This window comes from Gadus morhua, chromosome 16 (genome assembly GCF_902167405.1).
Source record: "Gadus morhua chromosome 16, gadMor3.0, whole genome shotgun sequence".
In the NCBI taxonomy this organism is placed as follows: domain Eukaryota; kingdom Metazoa; phylum Chordata; class Actinopteri; order Gadiformes; family Gadidae; genus Gadus; species Gadus morhua.
This window is the reverse complement of record NC_044063.1, coordinates 34587575-34605457: the sequence shown is the minus strand read 5'-3', so window position 1 is coordinate 34605457 and position 17883 is coordinate 34587575. Positions and strand designations below refer to the sequence as shown.

At 43.1% G+C, this 17883-nt stretch overlaps 1 long non-coding RNA gene across 1 annotated transcript; it reads right to left on the bottom strand.

Moving 5' to 3' along the window:
• Positions 1 to 69: 69 nt before the first annotated feature.
• On the bottom strand, positions 70 to 6959 carry LOC115561555 (uncharacterized). The gene is made up of 3 exons (XR_003979941.1): positions 6847 to 6959; positions 1289 to 1402; positions 70 to 133 (listed from the first exon to the last, which is right to left on the bottom strand). It is a non-coding gene; the product is annotated as an uncharacterized LOC115561555 (long non-coding RNA).
• Between the last annotated feature and the right edge of the window lie 10924 nt (positions 6960 to 17883).

Genomic DNA, 17883 nt, shown 5'->3' with positions numbered 1-17883 from the left:
CTCCACAAGAGATGCTTTCTGATGTTCATGTAGAGCTGAAGTTAAATGTCTTGTTGGACCTGTACACACCTTGATCAGCTCTTTTTGATTCTTCTGTACAGACCTGGTAACATTTGAACTCTTCTGGTGTGGCCTGTGGGGAACGAACACACACACACACACACACACACACACACACACACACACACACACACACACACGATTAGGGGTGCAACGCATCACAAAACTCACGGTTCGGATCGTGTCACGTTTTTTGAGTCACGGGTCGGATCAACAACACCAATAAAGATAACAAGACAAATGTGACTTTAAATAAAATCTTCAAATGTGTAAAAACTAAATAAAGTGAAAAATGTTAAGCATAGTCAATATTTCAAAAAAATTGCAATCTGAGGCATTATTCCTTCTTCTTTTTAACATGGATAGTAAATAATCCCTAAAGCCATTAAACCTTCAAACATTACATCTGTAAAGTCTGCTACAAGTCGTCTTCACATTCATTTCATTAATACGATTGCTGTGTCCAGGGGAGTCTGCCCTCTGCTGCTGCTCTGGGCTTCAACACACACTTTTTTTTTTAGAAAAAGTTGTATTAGTTTTGAGCCACTCCAGTCTGTTTGAAACTCCTACCTCTCCTCTCTGGAGGGGCGTCCATCTTTAAAGCACTCAGGTAGATCCATAGACAGGTCACTGGAGACACAGCTGGGTCCAGGGGAGTCTGCTCTCTGCTGCTGCTCTGGGCTTCAACACACACACACACACGCACACGCACACACACACACACACACACACACACACACACACACACACACACACACACACACACACAGCTGTTGCTCAGACTAATGATTAGGGGTGCAACGCATCACAAAACTCACGGTTCGGATCGTGTCATGGTTTTTGAGTCACGGGTCGGATCATTTTCGGATCAACAACAACAATAAAGATAACAAGACAAATGTGACTTTAAATAAAATCTTCAAATGTGTAAAGACAAAATAAAGTGAAAAATGTTAAGCATAGTCAATATTTCAAAAAATTGCAATCTGAGGCATTATTCCTACTTCTTTTTAACATGGATAGTAAATAATCCCTAAAGCCAATGAACCTTCAAACATTACACCTGTAAAGTCTGCTACAAGTCGTCTTAACATTAATTTAATTCATACGATTGCTGGGTCCAGGGGAGTCTGCTCTCTGCTGCTGCTCTGGCCTTCAACACACACACTTTTTATTTAGAAAAAGTTGTATTAGTTTTGAGCCACTCCAGTCTGTTTGAAACTCCTACCTCTCCTCTCTGGAGGGGCGTCCATCTTTAAAGCACTCAGGTAGATCCATAGACTGGTCACTCTTCATGGAGACACAGCTGGGTCCAGGGGAGTCTGCTCTCTTCTGCCTCCTTCTGAAAAACAAACACCATCTGGAGGTTAGGATTTGTTGATATCGTTTCATTTGATAATTTCCTTGGTCCTCTGTACTTGGTCCCCTACTTTACATCATCTACATCCTCCCACTCGGTCAAATCCTCCGCCAACATGGCCTCCATTTTCCCTGTTACACTGATGACACTCAGATCTACCTCTCCACCAACACCACCTCTGCAGCCACCCATTGCACCCTCACCACCTGCCTCACTGAGGCCAAAACTTGGATGAAACACAACTTCGTCAAACTAAATTGCAATAAATCAGAAATCCTCATCATTGGCCCAGACTCCCTCACCCGCCCCACCCAGGACATCTAACTTAATATTGATGGTTCCATTGTCACCCCCCCCCACTCACATCCAAAACTTAGGTATCATCCTTCACCCCACCCTCTCATCCCTCCCCCATATAAACCAGATTACCAAAGCAGCCTTCTTCCACCTCAGGAACATCACTCGTCTCCGTCCCTCCCTGTTACCCTCAGCCGCCGAAACTCTGGTCCACGCATTCATTTCATCCCGCCTTGATTACTGTAACTCCATCCTGTACGGCTCATCAATATATACAGATACTCACATCCACCCGCCGCTCAGACCACATCCCTGTCCTCCAAGACCTCCACCGGCTTCGCGTCAAACACTGGATTGATTTCAGAATACTACTCATCACCTTCAAAGCCCTCAACAACCTGGCGCCCCCCTCCCTCTCTGACCTCCTCCACCGCCACACCCCTACCCATTGTCTCAGGTCCGCCGATGCCAACCTCCTGCACCCCATCAGGACCGACCTCCGGTCCTGGGGAGACAGAGCCTTTGTTGCAGCCGCCCCCGCCCTCTGGAAAGCCCTCCCCAACACATCCGCAATGCCAACACGCTTTCATCTTTCAAAAACTGCCCTTAAAGGTTGTATCAGCGATTCTGATTGAAACATAAAGTATCACATTCATCTGCTTTTTCCTCACGATCCGCTAGCTGCCCGTCCAGAGGCGTCGTCAGCCCCTTTTTACTGGGGCACGTGCCCCAGTAAAAGTCTCCAGTGCCCCAGTAAAATTCCATTGATCAGATTCATTATTAAAATAATCTGCAGAAGCGCCGCTCTCGCTATGGAATCGGCAAGATTCATCAAGTGCATCTCCTGCTGCCTCGGGAGTCTTCAGTCGAGCCTGCCACTTACCAGCCAATCAAAAAACGAAAGGGGCTACATAAAAGCCAATCAGAAAATAGCACTACTGTATCTGGGTAAGATTTAATGCAACAACCAATGAAAAAAAACAGTTATTTCCGGATTCGTCCACGTAACTCTGAATGTTTCGCGGGAGCTGGAAACAGCACAGAGTAAGTCATCTCCTGTTTTAACGTAACAACAAATTCACAACTTGATTGCTGTTAATTTTGCCCACATAATTAGCACCAGTTTTTCAATACTGAGCGTCTGTAGCCTGAAGTTTTATAGCACACAGACACACACACACACACACACACACACACACCATGCGTGCACGCAAACACGCAGAAATTAATAATGAATGAAAAATTGTCTGTCTTCAAAACTTGAGAGTCCTGTAAAAGTATAGGCATTTGTTTTGTGCAGCTGTCCTGTAAAACTAAACATTCGCCTTCTGAAAAACGATTCAGATGGACATCCGAAAATTCTTTACGGGCAGAGGGAGAGGAGCAGTGAGGAGAGATGAGGACGAGGGAGGTATGATAATTGCCCACATTAACGTCAACATTAATATTTATGCTGGTAATAGCCAACAATTGCTAGTATGATGTGCTGTGATTTGATCAATGGTTTATTTTTGCCTATTCAGTTTTGTCTATACTGAAAAGGGTAAGCTTCCCTGTTGTTAATTAGGAAAGCCTATGAAATGCATGCAGTGAGTATACTTAGGCCTATGTGTTTGGATGTTTCTGGCTAGTGGCTGCTACACTGATTGAGGGGCAGAGTGCTGGAGGAGAAGGAGGAGGAGAAGGAATAGAAGGAGGAGGAGGAGGAGGAGGAGAAGGAGGAGAAGAAGAAGAAGGAAGAGCAGGAGGAGAGAGGGGAGAAAGAGCACAGGCTGGGGGGTCGAGGGCCAGGCAGGGGGAGGAAGAGGAGAGAGACAGGCAAGGATCGGATGAGGACATGTTGGGGGCTAGACGCAAAACTATTCAGAATATTGAGGAGGATATCTGTGACCTAGGGGAGATATGTGATGGTCCAAATCAGGTCAAATTGGCCCAATACCCACAGCACTGGTTCGGGTTGAAAAAACGATCGTTCAATTCCAGCTGGTTTGCAAATTTTTCTTGGTTGGAGTACTCTGTGACAAGAGATGCAGGTTTCGGTTTTTCATGCAGAATGCTTGGGAAAAATGTAAAACATGACACCTTTGTTAGCACTGGTTTGACTAATTGGAAGAAAGCTCTTGATCTCTTCAGAGAGCATCAGAAAACACCAGCCCATAAAGCAAGCATGGTGTCATGGCACAGTTTTAAATCAAGTGTCTCCCATGGGAGTGTGGTTGACCAGTTACATTCAGCAAATGAGGCTGAAATCAGAAATAGGCGAGAATACTTGCGGCGCATTGTGGCCACCACACAATTGCTAGCAAAGCAAAACATTCCATTCCGGGGCCATGATGAGGGGACATCTAGTAGCAATAAAGGGAATTTTCTGGAGTGCTTTGAATATTTAAAGCAGTTTGATCCTTTCCTCCAGTCATATTCAGCCCCATCCCACAGCACCTATTTATCGCCTTCATCGCAAAATGAAATAATTGAGTGCTATGCGAAGGAGGTAACGGCAAGCATTTTCAAGGAGTTAAGAAATTCTGGAATGTTTTCGATCATGGCAGATGAAGCCAGAGATGGCAACACCGAGCAGTTGGCTATATGTGTCCGCTACGTAACTGAGGGTATAGTAAAGGAGAGTTTGCTGGCCATGAGGGAATTGAGAAAATTCGATGCAGAGAGCATAACTGCAGCCATTAAAGAACAGCTAGTTCATGATGGCATTACACATGTGAAGTGTGTTGCACAGGCCTATGATGGGGCGGCAGTAATGAGTGGTGCTGTTGGAGGTGTCCAAGCAAAATTCAGGGACAAGCACCCAGAGGCCATTTATGTGCACTGCTATGCGCATCAATTAAACTTGGTGCTCTGCCACATCTGTCATGCAGTGCCAGAAGCCAGTGATTTATTTGACACATTGCAGAGTCTATACTCATTTTTCAGCACTGGTAAATCATCACAAATTCAGGGATGTTCAAAATAGGTTGGGACTGCAACCATCTGAACTTGTGCAGCTGTCAAAGACCCGCTGGTCATGCCAGTTGCGTTCTGTAAATGCAGTTCTGGAGAACTACCCTGCTCTTCTAGAGTGCCTTTCTGGCATAAAGGCTGCCAATGCAGTGGGGCTACACGTTAAACTCAGTGCATTCTCCACTGTGTATAAGCTCATGGTGTTCAAGACTTTGCTGTCTGTGACTGAGAATCTGCACAAATCTCTCCAGAGTGAAACAGTGGACCTGGCAAAGGCTGTAGAATATAATGGAGCCGTTTGTGTAACTCTCAAACAGATGCGCACAGATGAGGATGCTGCTAAACTGTATGATACAGTAAAGACCTTCTGTGCAGCAAATGAGATTCCAGAAACATGTACCAGACAGGCAAGGCAGAAGCAGAAACGCTTGGATGATTATCTAGTTGAATCTAGATGTGGTGCAGTGAGTGACCTTGGTGATTCAGAATGTTTAAAAAGAAACCTGTATCTACCATGCCTGGACAGGATGGTGAGTGAAATTGAGCAGCGATTTTCATCAGTCAACAGTCAAGTTCTTAGAGGTGTTCAGGCTTGTAATCCCCAGTCAGATTTATTTTTCTCTCAAGAGCACCTCCATGGTCTGGCAGATCATTACAGTGTTGACCTAAAACCTGAGGAAGTTTTAGTGGCCAAAAACTTCCTGAACACCAAAAAGGAAACTATGGATATACAGGGTGTTTTAACATAATGGATCCAACAATGTTCCCAACACTGACACAGCTAATTCAGATTGCACTCACAATTCCTGTGAACAGCTGTAGTTGTGAGCGATCTTTCAGTGTGTTGAGAAGGCTCCACACCTGGCTTAGGTCAACAATGGGGCAAGGAAGGCTTCACCAACTTTCACTTTTATCCATTGAAAGGGAGCAACTATGTAAAGTTAGTCAAAGCCAAGTTATTGACCGCTTTGCCACCATGAAAGCGCGGCGATACAGCCTAATAGGGAAAAAATAATCATTTAAAATGGCTCTATGCAGTAATGTATGGCCTTATTTAGTTTAATTTGATGGTTTGATGGTTCTATTACATTTCCCAGTTTGATTGGTGGCAACGAGCCACCTCACCTTAAGTCCAAAATTCTATTAGTTTTCAACCTTTTTTCTTGCCTTTTTAGTCCATGTCGTTCTGGCAAAATTATGCTGTTTCCACACAGCATCTAAATAAATATAGATGTGCAGACTTCTCCTGATGAAGAGGAAGGTCATAAAGAGACTTTTTGTTGATTTGTCAGTTACCTTATTTGTAAATCTTTGAGATGTGTATGTGTTAAAATAAATATCATTGTACGGTACTCATGAATCTATCTTTGAATCTTTACCTTTACCAGTGCTTTAATATAGCCTACTGTACAGTATGACAGTGACAATGATTTTGAAGCTCGCACATACCCTTCTGTATCCATCTATTTCATATTGTGCACACGTAAAAAAAAAAAAAGTATTGGCAGTTGGGGGCCTGTGCCCCAGTAAAACTCTAGGTCTAGCAACGCCCCTGTGCCCGTCCCATACGCAGGCTGTCAAAGAACCGCATCTCTCTAGGCAGCCTAGGCTCCGAGATCGCACACAGAAACAAATGGTATTACCAACACCTCAAAATCAAAATATACAGTGTTCCAACCAATCACAGACAAGGGGTGGGTGTTGTGGTGTTTCGCGCTCGTGCACGCGAAGTGGTAGCTACAAATTCCTGTTGCATAGACCAACTGAATTGACGGTGTTATCAGAAGCTAAACAATAAAATGTGCGTCCATGATCATTTTCAAAACACGGGAGGGAGGGGCTAGCTATAAAATAGAGCAGTCAGTATCTACATTTCTACCCAGACTTGTGTTATTCTTCACAGATCATTTGTTTCAACAAACCACTTCACCTCCAAAGATAAATTCAAACTGGTTCAATAAATGGTGCCGTTTGAAAGCCATTGAACCTTTAAACATTAAACCTGTAAAGTCTGCTACAAGTCGTCTTAACATTAATTTCATTCACACGATTGCTGGGTCCAGGGGAGTCTGCCCTCTGCTGCTGCTCTGTGCTTCAACACACACACACACACTTTTTTTTTCAGAAAAAGTTGTATTAGTTTTGAGCCACTCCAATCTGTTTGAAACTCCTACCTCTCGTCTCTAGAGGGGCGTCCATCTTTAAGGTCAGGAGGTAGGTACATAGAGCGTTCACTCTTCATGGAGACACAGCTGGGTCCAGGGGACTCTGCTCTCTGCTGCTGCTCTAGGCTTCAACACACACACACACACACACACAGCTGTTACTCAGACTAATGAAGGAGTCATGATGCATCACTGCTGAGCTCTGAGATGGTCAACAGTCACAGACAGAGAGATCCTCTTCTTACCTCTTAGCTTTGCTCCGGCGGCCATGTTCCCCAGAAAGAGTGGTCTTAGAGGTAGGACCCCCCTCCTCTATCTCCTCATCCATAGTAGACTGGAGACCTGGACACAAACACAACTCCATATTGTTTCTACTGCCACTCGGCGTTGGTTCACTGTCTGGTTTTATATGAGCTGTGTATTCCGCTCACAGGGGGCTGTTTTCTCTGTTAACTTTGGACAAGAGGCAGGGTCTCTCCTAGATGCAGATTCATAGACCTTCTCATTCCCAGACGTTTCTAATATACTCTTTAATAACGTATCATCATTCAACACAGAAGGGCTCAAAAGGCTACAAAATGTGTCTGATAAGATCAAGTTCACCGTGCGGATATCATACCAACTGCTCTCTGTGCTGGTTAAATCGCTCTGGAGGCAGGACCATGTATGGACTTCCTCGTGTGATATGACATCACAACCAGATCGGTGAGGCAGGCCCACAGAGAACAAGACCCGGTAAGAGACGTTTAAACACCTTCGCAAAGCAAGATGGCCGTCTTCCTGTCTAAATAATGTTATCATAATACTGCACTACAAATATAACAACAGTTCATTCTGTCCTAAGTACCTTTAAAGTCACCCAAGGACACAAGGAGACAAAAGAAGAAAAAGTCATTATTAACGTCATCCTGACACTTGACTCCAGGCTGGAAGGTTCAGGGTTCATACAAACACACACACATAAAGAAAAAAAGTCACAAATGGTCTAATCTTCTGCAGTCTGTGATTCAATCAACTCCAGCGGTAGTAAAGTGGATCATATTGCTAGGTCCGTTTTGAAACCCTTGAAATGGTGCACTGCAGCACCACCTGCTGGTGAGAGGATGTCAGTGGGATGGGCTGAGCTGAAGAACACAAACCAGTCGTCACCAGTGACTTCTGTGAGGAGGCGGTTGCGGCAGTGTTAATTCACCTCGAAGGTCATGTCCCTCTCCTACGAGTGATGCTCTCAGATATAGAGTAGGCCTTCACTACTTCAGAATGATGCAGGCCCACAGAGAACAAGACCCAGTACAAGATGACGTTTAGACACCTTCACTAACCAAGATGGCCGTCTTCCTGTTGAAATAATGTAATCATAATACCCCACTACAAATATAACCACTGTCCATTCTATCCTCAGTACCTTTAAAGCCACCACAGGACTTGAGATTAAGAACCAATGCTGAATCAGACGAAACAGTCATTATTAACCTCAACCTGACGCTTGACTCAAGGCTGAAAGGTTCTGGGTTCGATCCCCAAAGCCCACAGTCTAACACGTAGCATTCTACAGAACAGGAATCTTCTAAATTATTCAATCGTAATTTTGACAAATAGCAATGCATCCATACATTGACTACGTTTTTAACCCTGTGGTTTTACAGGAAACTGACATCAACCTATTGACAAGACTCAAAGATATTCATATTTATGATCTATCATGGATCAGAGTGGACTACAGTACCTGAGTCGTCTTCCTGCTGTGATGAAGTGAGCCACACCAAACCGTCCGACTCATATCAAGGAAATGATGTCCAACCAGTTTGACCAGTTCCCCTCCCAGTTCATACTCCTCCCAGACTCTGCTTTTATATGAGCTGTGTATTCCGCTCACAGGGGGCTGTTGTCTCTGTTAACTTTGGACCAGAGGCAGGGTGGTCTTTCCTAGACGCAGATTCAAAGACCCTCTCATTCCCAGAGTTTCCTGATATACATTTAATAACGTAACTTCAACACAGAAGGTTTCAAAAGGCTACAAAATGTGTCTGATTAGATCAAGTTCACCGTGCGGATATCATACCAACTGCTCCCTGTGCTGGTTAAACCGCTCTGAAGGCAGGACCATACATGGACTTCCTCATGTGGTGTGACATCACAACCAGATCTGTGATGCAGACCCTCAGAGTACAAGCCCCGGTAAGAGTAGACTTTTAAACGTCTTCACTAACCAAGATTCCCGTTAAAATAATGTTACCATAATACCGGACTACAAATATAACAACAGTTCATTCTGTCCCAAGTACCTTTAAAGTCACCCAAGGACGCAAGAAGGCACAAGAAGTTCGATCCCCAATGCCCACAGTCTAACACGTAGCATCCTGTAGAGCAGGAATCTTAAAAATATTCAACCTACTGATAGGATTCAGTTATTCACATTTATGATCTACCACAGATAATAGTGGACTACAGTATCTTAGTCTTCTTCCTGTTGGACCAGTTCCCCTCCCAGTTCAAACTCCACCCAGACTAACCTCGAAAAGGCGGCTGATCCATGACCTCACTCAGTGATAAATTATAATCAGCTTATTGAAGCATGGACAGAGAGCTCTGAGCTCTCTGTCAGAGTGCAGAATACTCAGAGTGGACAGAGTATTCAGGGTACAGAGTGCTCACACACACACACACACACACACACACACACACACACACACACACACACACACACACACACACACACACACACACACACACACACACACACACACACACACACACACACACACACACACGATTTAAGTGCGTGTGTGTCCATGCCGGTGTCCATGTGCGTAACCATGGACACCGTGGGCGGTGAGGCTCTCCTATCTCTAGAATCTCCCGACACCATTACAGGTCTTACTTCACTGTACGCCATTTTATGTATTGGCAGTTTAGGTGTTATGACGCTGGTGACGGTGTTGACTCTTCACCCTGCTCCACCTAGGGGAACACAACACAACACAATGATGATCTCACTTTAGTACACAACACAACGATGATCTCACTTTAGTTCACAACACAACACAATGATGATCTCACTTTAGTACACAACACAACGATGATCTCACTTTAGTACACAACACAACGATGATCTCACTTTAGTACACAACACAACGATGATCTCACTTTAGTACACAACCCAACGATGGTCTCACTTTAGTACACAACACAACGATGATCTCACTTTAGTACACAACCCAACGATGGTCTCACTTTAGTACACAACACAATGATGATCTCACTTTAGTACACAACCCAACGATGGTCTCACTTTAGTACACAACCCAACGATGGTCTCACTTTAGTACACAACCCAACGATGGTCTCACTTTAGTACACAACCCAACGATGGTCTCACTTTAGTACACAACCCTTACGATGATCTCACTTTAGTACACAATACAACACAATGATGATCTCACTTTAGTACACAACCCAACGATGGTCTCACTTTAGTACACAACACAACGATGATCTCACTTTAGTCAGAGCTGCCAACTTTTCAAAAAATCTTGGAGTGAGATTTTGTCGGGGGTACCCCTGACAACGCAGGCTCAGATTTGAGAGAATTTTATTTAATTGGATGTTGAACCCATGTTGTACCCTGCATTTTGGTGGTTTGTGGGTAGGCCCCAAGCCATTGATAGGGGCGGCTCACTGGAGATGGGCAATATTGGTTACATTATGTGAAGCAAAGACATAGCTGAAGGTCCATCCCAAGGAAATGTTGGATCAAGTAGATGTGATTTCCTTCATTATAGTGGATTTTTGGGTGGTCTGCCAAAGATGTGCAATACCTGAACTTATTCTGATTCATGTTTGGCATCAGGACTTGTAGGGCCTAGTCTGGAGTTGGACATTAAACCAGAAAACTATTGTTGTGCCTAAATGACTGCCTATGTGTCACAATATAGCCTTATTCATAGACCAGTGATTTGACCTAGGTAGGTTGATTGATATTTTGACCACAACAATGGTATTAAACAAATTCTGAACTGAAACCTAACCTATGTTGTGAATAATTGTATTCTTAAGAGCACTTAATGATTTATGTTCAGCCAAAAACGACAAGATTAGTTAGGGAGATAAATGATTCTTCATTCAAAGCCTCCCACCACATGGTCCATTAGAAACAGTGCTTAAACAGTACAACTTTTTCAAGCAATAAAAGATGAATGCATTACAAAAATAACAAAAAATGAAGTCATCCGTATCAGATGCAGATCAGAAGCTAGTCCTCGTCTATGATCTGTGGGCACGGTTATACTGGCCTGTGGCCTTCTTGGAGGCCTTGAGGACATCTGAGGGGGGCTCCCATTTGAAACAGGGCTCCAGGTCGGCCATCTTTATGGTCATTATTGAGGACAGGGTGCCATTCAGTGCTAGGCTGTTTCTGGTCTTTGTTTTGTTAAGTCCCACAACTGAAAACACCCTCTCAGCGTCTGCGTTGAAATGGGGCAACACCAGGACCAGCTTGGCAACGGCAGCAAGCCTCTGAAATTCGTTGGCTCCTGTCACCTATGGAAAATGCATCAAGAACACAATGGAAAAACATACCTTGATTATTTTACTGATTAAAACTGTAAGTATACTGTAGGTTGATCCATTAACACAGTTCAGATAAAAATATGCAAAATTTGGAAAATGCATGACAATATATACATGCGACAAGCAAAACAGCCAAGCCACAGCTGCCAAATGGAAACACAAAAAAATAAATTGTTTTACCTTATGTTTCCGGGTTGCCATTTCAGCCCAGAAGCTTTCCATTTCAGTTTCATCCTGCAGGGATATCATTGGCATGGTCTGATAACTTAGAAACTCCTCACCCAGAAGGTCATGCTCCTCTGGACCATGGTATGGGAGGAGATGGGGAAACCTATTTATGAAAGTAGTTACAAGTTGTTAGGTATATTGTCATCAACCAACAGCAGTTCATACGCATCTTTGAGGAGAAGCCATATAAGAATAGCTCATGTTTAGGAGTGAACATATATCATCATAAAAAGCAGGATATTTTATCTAAGATGATAGACAATAATTAGAGGGAAAGAAAACAAACCTTTCAACAAAGTACAGGACATCTCCGATGTCACTTTCAGCCCTCTGCCGTACGTCTACAAATTTTGAATGTTTGAGCAGTGGCTCTTTCAGTGGCAGCTTCTTTAGTGCATAGGCCACAGCACTTGTCAGGAAACATACCACAGCTTCATGGAATTAATCCACCTGCTGTGGTGTGATGTCCACCTCGTCAAGTAGCCTGTTGAGTTTAGCCCTGGTTGTGAACCCAATGTTCAACTTTGTTCCTGTTAGAGATACAGCATACCATGTTAACGTAAATGGTTTAACATGCTGATGCTGCAATATCAGCTAGACATATAGGGCAAGAAATCCAACCAGAAGCCCACTGTTAATGGAAGGACTACCACACACCTTAATAGGTTTCTACTCATGAAGTGACAAAATGCTAGGTACAAGGCTACGTGTCACATGTTATTGATCACATAGCACAGTGTTTGATCATAATAATAGTCAATCACTAACCTGGCAAATGGTTTGCCGTCTCCCCAAAGGCAATGTCACCAGGCTCCTCAAGGCCCTGCAGAGCTGCTGGAACAATGAACTTTGAACAAAGCTTGCGTACAAATTTCTCCATCTATAACAGACATTTACAAAATAGTAGGTGAAACATGTTTTAGAAGATCCCTGCAGATATCAGCAAGACACAGAATAGAAAAACTGCATAATCCAATCCCACCTCATCATACAACATAAATATTGATGACCGCTCTCTTTGAAGAAGCAAGTTGAAAGTAGTGAAAGTTGGAACGGTGGATTGAAAGAACAGCAGGTACACTTCTGTCATGGGGTCAGTGAACGTCTGCACAAGCCTCTTGAACCTGGCCTGGTTTTCATCTTGAATCAATCAATAAATAACACAAAACAAGAGGTTATCAATAATACAAGTATGTGAATAACAATCCATGTAGTTGCTGCATAATGAAATAGATAAATGATGACCATACCAGCAGATTTGAAGTAGCTGGCCAGAGGTTCATAAAGCCTCAGGATCCTGGTCACACAGCGTTCAAGGCTTAGCCAACGAACCGAGACATGGAGGAGGACCTCCATGTACTCCGCTTCATGGAGCTCACAAAACTCTGTTCCAGACATTTAATTCCATATCATTTATTTTCTACAGCACAGCATTTCAATATTACATTTAATAGTATCAAACATGCATACCTCTCAGGTATCCTTTCCGATTTGTGCTACCCTTGAACAAGTAACCGATGTCCACTATCATGTCCTCCAAATCAAAATGTGACACCTGCAATTAATCAAATCATAATCAGTCAATGCATGTAATTAGGATTAAAATAAAAAGTTACATGTAAAGACCTTAACTCACTTTAAAAAATCCCACTCCTGCAGCTTTGGCGGTGTTATGTGCCACATGACAAGGACAACCATGAATATAGGTGTTGGGATGCTTTTGGAGGACCCTAGAGGCAATGGAATTACGTGATCCAACGTTCACAGCTGCATTATCGACTGAGAGACCAATGCAGTTCTCCCAAGGGATGTCATGCTCCTCTAAGGCGGTGTTCATTTTGGTGAAGATCTCACTTGCTGTCCCACATCTCGTCCCAGTTGTTGTGCACATATTCAAGAACTGGTGGACAACTTTTCTGCCCATGAAGACCCGGACAGTAAGCGGGTTCATCTTTGCCACTCCTATAATGATAAGTTAGAATCATACAGATGTTCATGTTGTTGAGATTTAAAAATACACAAAGCAAATGTTTTTCAAAGGAGAAAAATCTCAAATAGTTTGGGAAATACCAGTGTCATTTGACCCATCTGTAACAAGGGTATAGGGGGCTTTTTTCATCTCCTTCACAAGCTCCTGTGTGAGATATGGCGCTATTGCTTCATTGGTAATGCAGGATGACTTTGTCCTAGCACACCTGTACTCCTGTGCTGTCTTCGAATCTCCGAAACATTCTTTTAGGAGAGGCCCTAGGTGGTCCGCAAAGGCTAGGGGGATGTTGTGAACTACTAACCCAGCTGTCATTTTGACCTCAGCTCTTCTTGTCTGTAAGAAATTAAAAATGATTAGCCCAAAAGACCATCATTTATTTCAAATCACCTGCAATAATTGGCCACAGGTAAAAAACACATTCAGCAACTAAGATCTCAAATTAAGAAAATTCTACTGTACTACACTACAAAACACAAATTAGTCAGAACTATCAACCATGACTTTACCGTGATCAACTATAACACACAACTCTTGACTGAACCTTGACAGGACCATTACACATATCATACCTTAGCATCTTGTGCAGACATGCCCCCAACAGAGGGAATGGGCATTGCATATTGTGATATGGTGGCTGAGGACTGGAGAGCCCGTTGCTTTTCTTGGTGGCCTTTGGTTTTTAGGTGGCGCACTACATCTGTCACACCCTGGTGGCAACAGGAGTTTTCAATTCGGCACACTGCACACCAGTAGTGTGTGATGAGGGTCCCTCTCGTAATAAATGGCCATGAAGAGGTCCACTCATTTTTGAAAATGGATCTATATGTTGCTGCTCCAGCCAGAGCACGACTCTTCTGGCCCTGGTGTTGGATTGGGGGAGACCCTTCTGTCTGTCCCTCTGTGTCTTCTTCCATCTGCTCTGTTGGTCGTGCTATTTGTCCTGTCTGTGGCCCCTCTGCATGTGCTTCTATTTGTCCTGTCTGTGGCTCCTCTGCATGTGCTTCTATTTGTCCTGTCTGTGGCTCCTCTGCATGTGCTTCTATTTGTCCTGTCTGTGGCCCCTCTGCATGTGCTTCTATTTGTCCTGTCTGTGGCTCCTCTGCATGTGCTTCTATTTGTCCTGTCTGTGGCTCCTCTGCATGTGCTTCTATTTGTCCTGTCTGTGGCTCCTCTGCATGTGCTTCTATTTGTCCTGTCTGTGGCTCCTCTGCATGTGCTTCTATTTGTCCGGTCTGTTGCTCCTCTGCATGTTTGTCAGTCTGTCCTGGCTGTAGCTCTCGCTGACCTGTCTCCTGCTCCCTCTGTCCCGTGTGTTGCTCCTCTGTCTGTTGTCCTGTCAGTGGTTCTGGCTGTTCTGTCAATGTGTTTCTCTGTCTTTTTTCACTTGGCTGCTTCTTTAAATAAAATAAAAGGTTTCGCTTTTGTCCTGTCAAAGGTCTCTTACGGGACATCTTTGAAACCTTAAAGAATTAAAATGGCGATCATGTTGGTTTAATAACTCTACTCTCAGTTATAAGAACATGCCTACTTCTATTGCACACATTTCTTGTAGCCTATTATTTATGTTAAGGTCACCACACTAAATCAAGTCCACAGACACGCACAAACACAAACAAATAATTTCAAGATTTAAAGTTTAAGAGAGTGAGTTCTCAATTGAAATGCATTTCATTGTAACATACCTTGTAAGTAACGTCTCAGATGAGAGTTTACATTCCCATCTGACTTCTCGAGGTAGTTTTTCCCGCCGTCTCACTATTCTTCTGTCGCTAACTTCGGATGCAGGTTCAGTGGAGCTAAACAGCGCCATCTACCGTCGGGTAGTTTGGAAATGAACGAACGCGTCTCAAAATTCTTTTTTTTTTTTTTTGCCGTGAGAAATTGGATGTGTGGCGTGTGTGCGTGTGTAAACAGGCAAAAGAGTGTGTCACACGGTGAAACCGTGAGAGTTGGCAGCTCTGATGTTGTTTTGCATGGCTCAGGCTGTGCCATATCGAAGGTTTGTGCAACAATATTTTGATCTAAACTTGGTACGATATTCAGTTTGTTGCAGATCCTGTTTTTTTCCCTTAATGTCAATCCAGTAAATATTATATTGGGGCTATCTGTTACAGAAATTAAACAGACATCTGATGCACCCTCTGTGTGAATTGGAGGATCACTGTCAATGTTCACAGTTGTGTCACATGTAGAAGTGTTTGCTACAGGCTGCACAGTTTCAAGGGAAAAAGACGCGTTTACTGCAAGGGAATTTCTATCTGTTAGCGAAAGGACACAGAGATCAGAGTCACTGTCAGTGTCCAAAGTACCGTCATGTGCCGAAGTGCTGGCTTCAGGCTGTGCAGTTAAAGCAGTAAATGGTGAGTTTACCTCAACAGCTTTCACACCAGTGACTTCAAACACTTTGTTTGGGGCATGTGGATGATTTTGATATAAGGAAATGACAAGGTTCTGAATATGGTCATATAACTCATACACGGTAGCATAGTGCGCTACTATGCTGGTTCCGTCCGGTGCAACCGAACCCTAAGTATTACGAGAATGAGGATCAAACACTGCAAAAGCAGTTTCGACCTCGAAAACGGCACAGACACTTTCTTTCATGTTGAGCAATGTGTCTGTCTGCAGCAGTGTCTTCTGAATAGCCTTTTCTAAAGGCATGGCTATGTTTTGCAAAGTAGCGTCATAATCATCCTTTCGATCAAGACCTCTAGTGAGTGTATCAAAATATTCCAAACTAAATAATTTATTGTTTAATTTGCAGTGTCTGGGTAACTCGGAAATGAAAATATACCCAGTGGTGTTGGCTGAACTGATTTCCTTATTTTCTAGCATAGATGTTTACAAGCCATTACCTTTTTAGAATATGATGAATGTTTTTTTTTTTTCATTTGAGAACGCTATGGGTGGTGTGGGTCATAATCGCCGCTATGCTATTTGTAGCATGTAATATGTGGCTGCTCTGGTCAAACGATCCTTGAAGACACCCAGGGTTCTCATAAGTCACATGACTTGATGTAGCAGCTCTGGCAGGTGCAACATCACAGGGTGCCTAAAAACACAACAGTAGTTCAATCAAAAAGGAGTGTAACCAATAGTTTACATTGGAATTAACAAGGGATTCATAAAAAAGGCTAGGAATCAATCAGCTGTAGTTCATGGCTGTGTATAATGGGAAAACTGAATTGTACATGATATTAACATTACTTTAACTAATTTCCAAGATCTAATAAATGGCAGGAAAACACACAAGGAACAGGGAATAACATGTTAAAAATAAGTACCTTCTGATTGCCAAGCTGGCCATTGTCCTCAGGCGGGCTCTGCTGAAATAACAATTCATATAAGTGTTTTTAAAAGCATGTTGGTTCCCAGTAAGTAATTTGAGGATGTACATAGTATAGGCAAATTAGTCAGAACTGCACACTTACACCAATTCAATGTTTTAAAAGAATAAAGAGAAAAGTATAATTGACAGCGGCCAATTATACTTACCAACGGTGAATTATCAAATATAAGTCACAATTATCAAATATAATTCACCACCGGAAATTGTGAAGAGCCCATGCAAGTGAACGGAGCGTTCCACGGCATTGAGAAGACTGCGGTCAAGCCAGCCGCCATTCGTTCATCCGTGTCAAGCCAGCCGTCAAATCTTCGTGCGCTTCTACTCTAAACAGCCTTCGTGTGGTATCTCGCAACGTTTTCAAAATAAAAGCCTTTACCTACGTTTGTGTGTTTGTGTGGATCGCTGCGATCGCTACCAGATCGGCGTGAAAACGTCCAAAACAAACAAGGGTTTTTAAAGGACCAAGAATGCACGTGAGGGTTTTCAATGGACATTTTCTTCGAAACTATACATAAAAATCACATGGTTCCTTGCATACAAGTAGTCAGTACAACGGTTAATATTGTCATATCAGTCAGTGCCGGGGTGTTACACCGAATTCTGCGACCCACCGAAAAGTGACCCAAGAAGGCGCTGTTGCACATTTTCTGCAACATACGGTGTGCATTATAAATAAAACATAAGATCTCCCCCCACCGATGGGTCTTTCTTTTCTTGACACTTACGTTAATTCTAAACAGCATTTTAACCAGTAGCCTACAATAGGAAATGCTCAAAGGTAAATCAACATTATATAACACTGACTGTAGCTTTTTATAGGGAAAGAAGCAACTGTGATTGACCGTACTAAACGCCCTATCCATTGTATGGGTCTGTGGAATAATAAGCAAATAAATGTATTAATTAATAT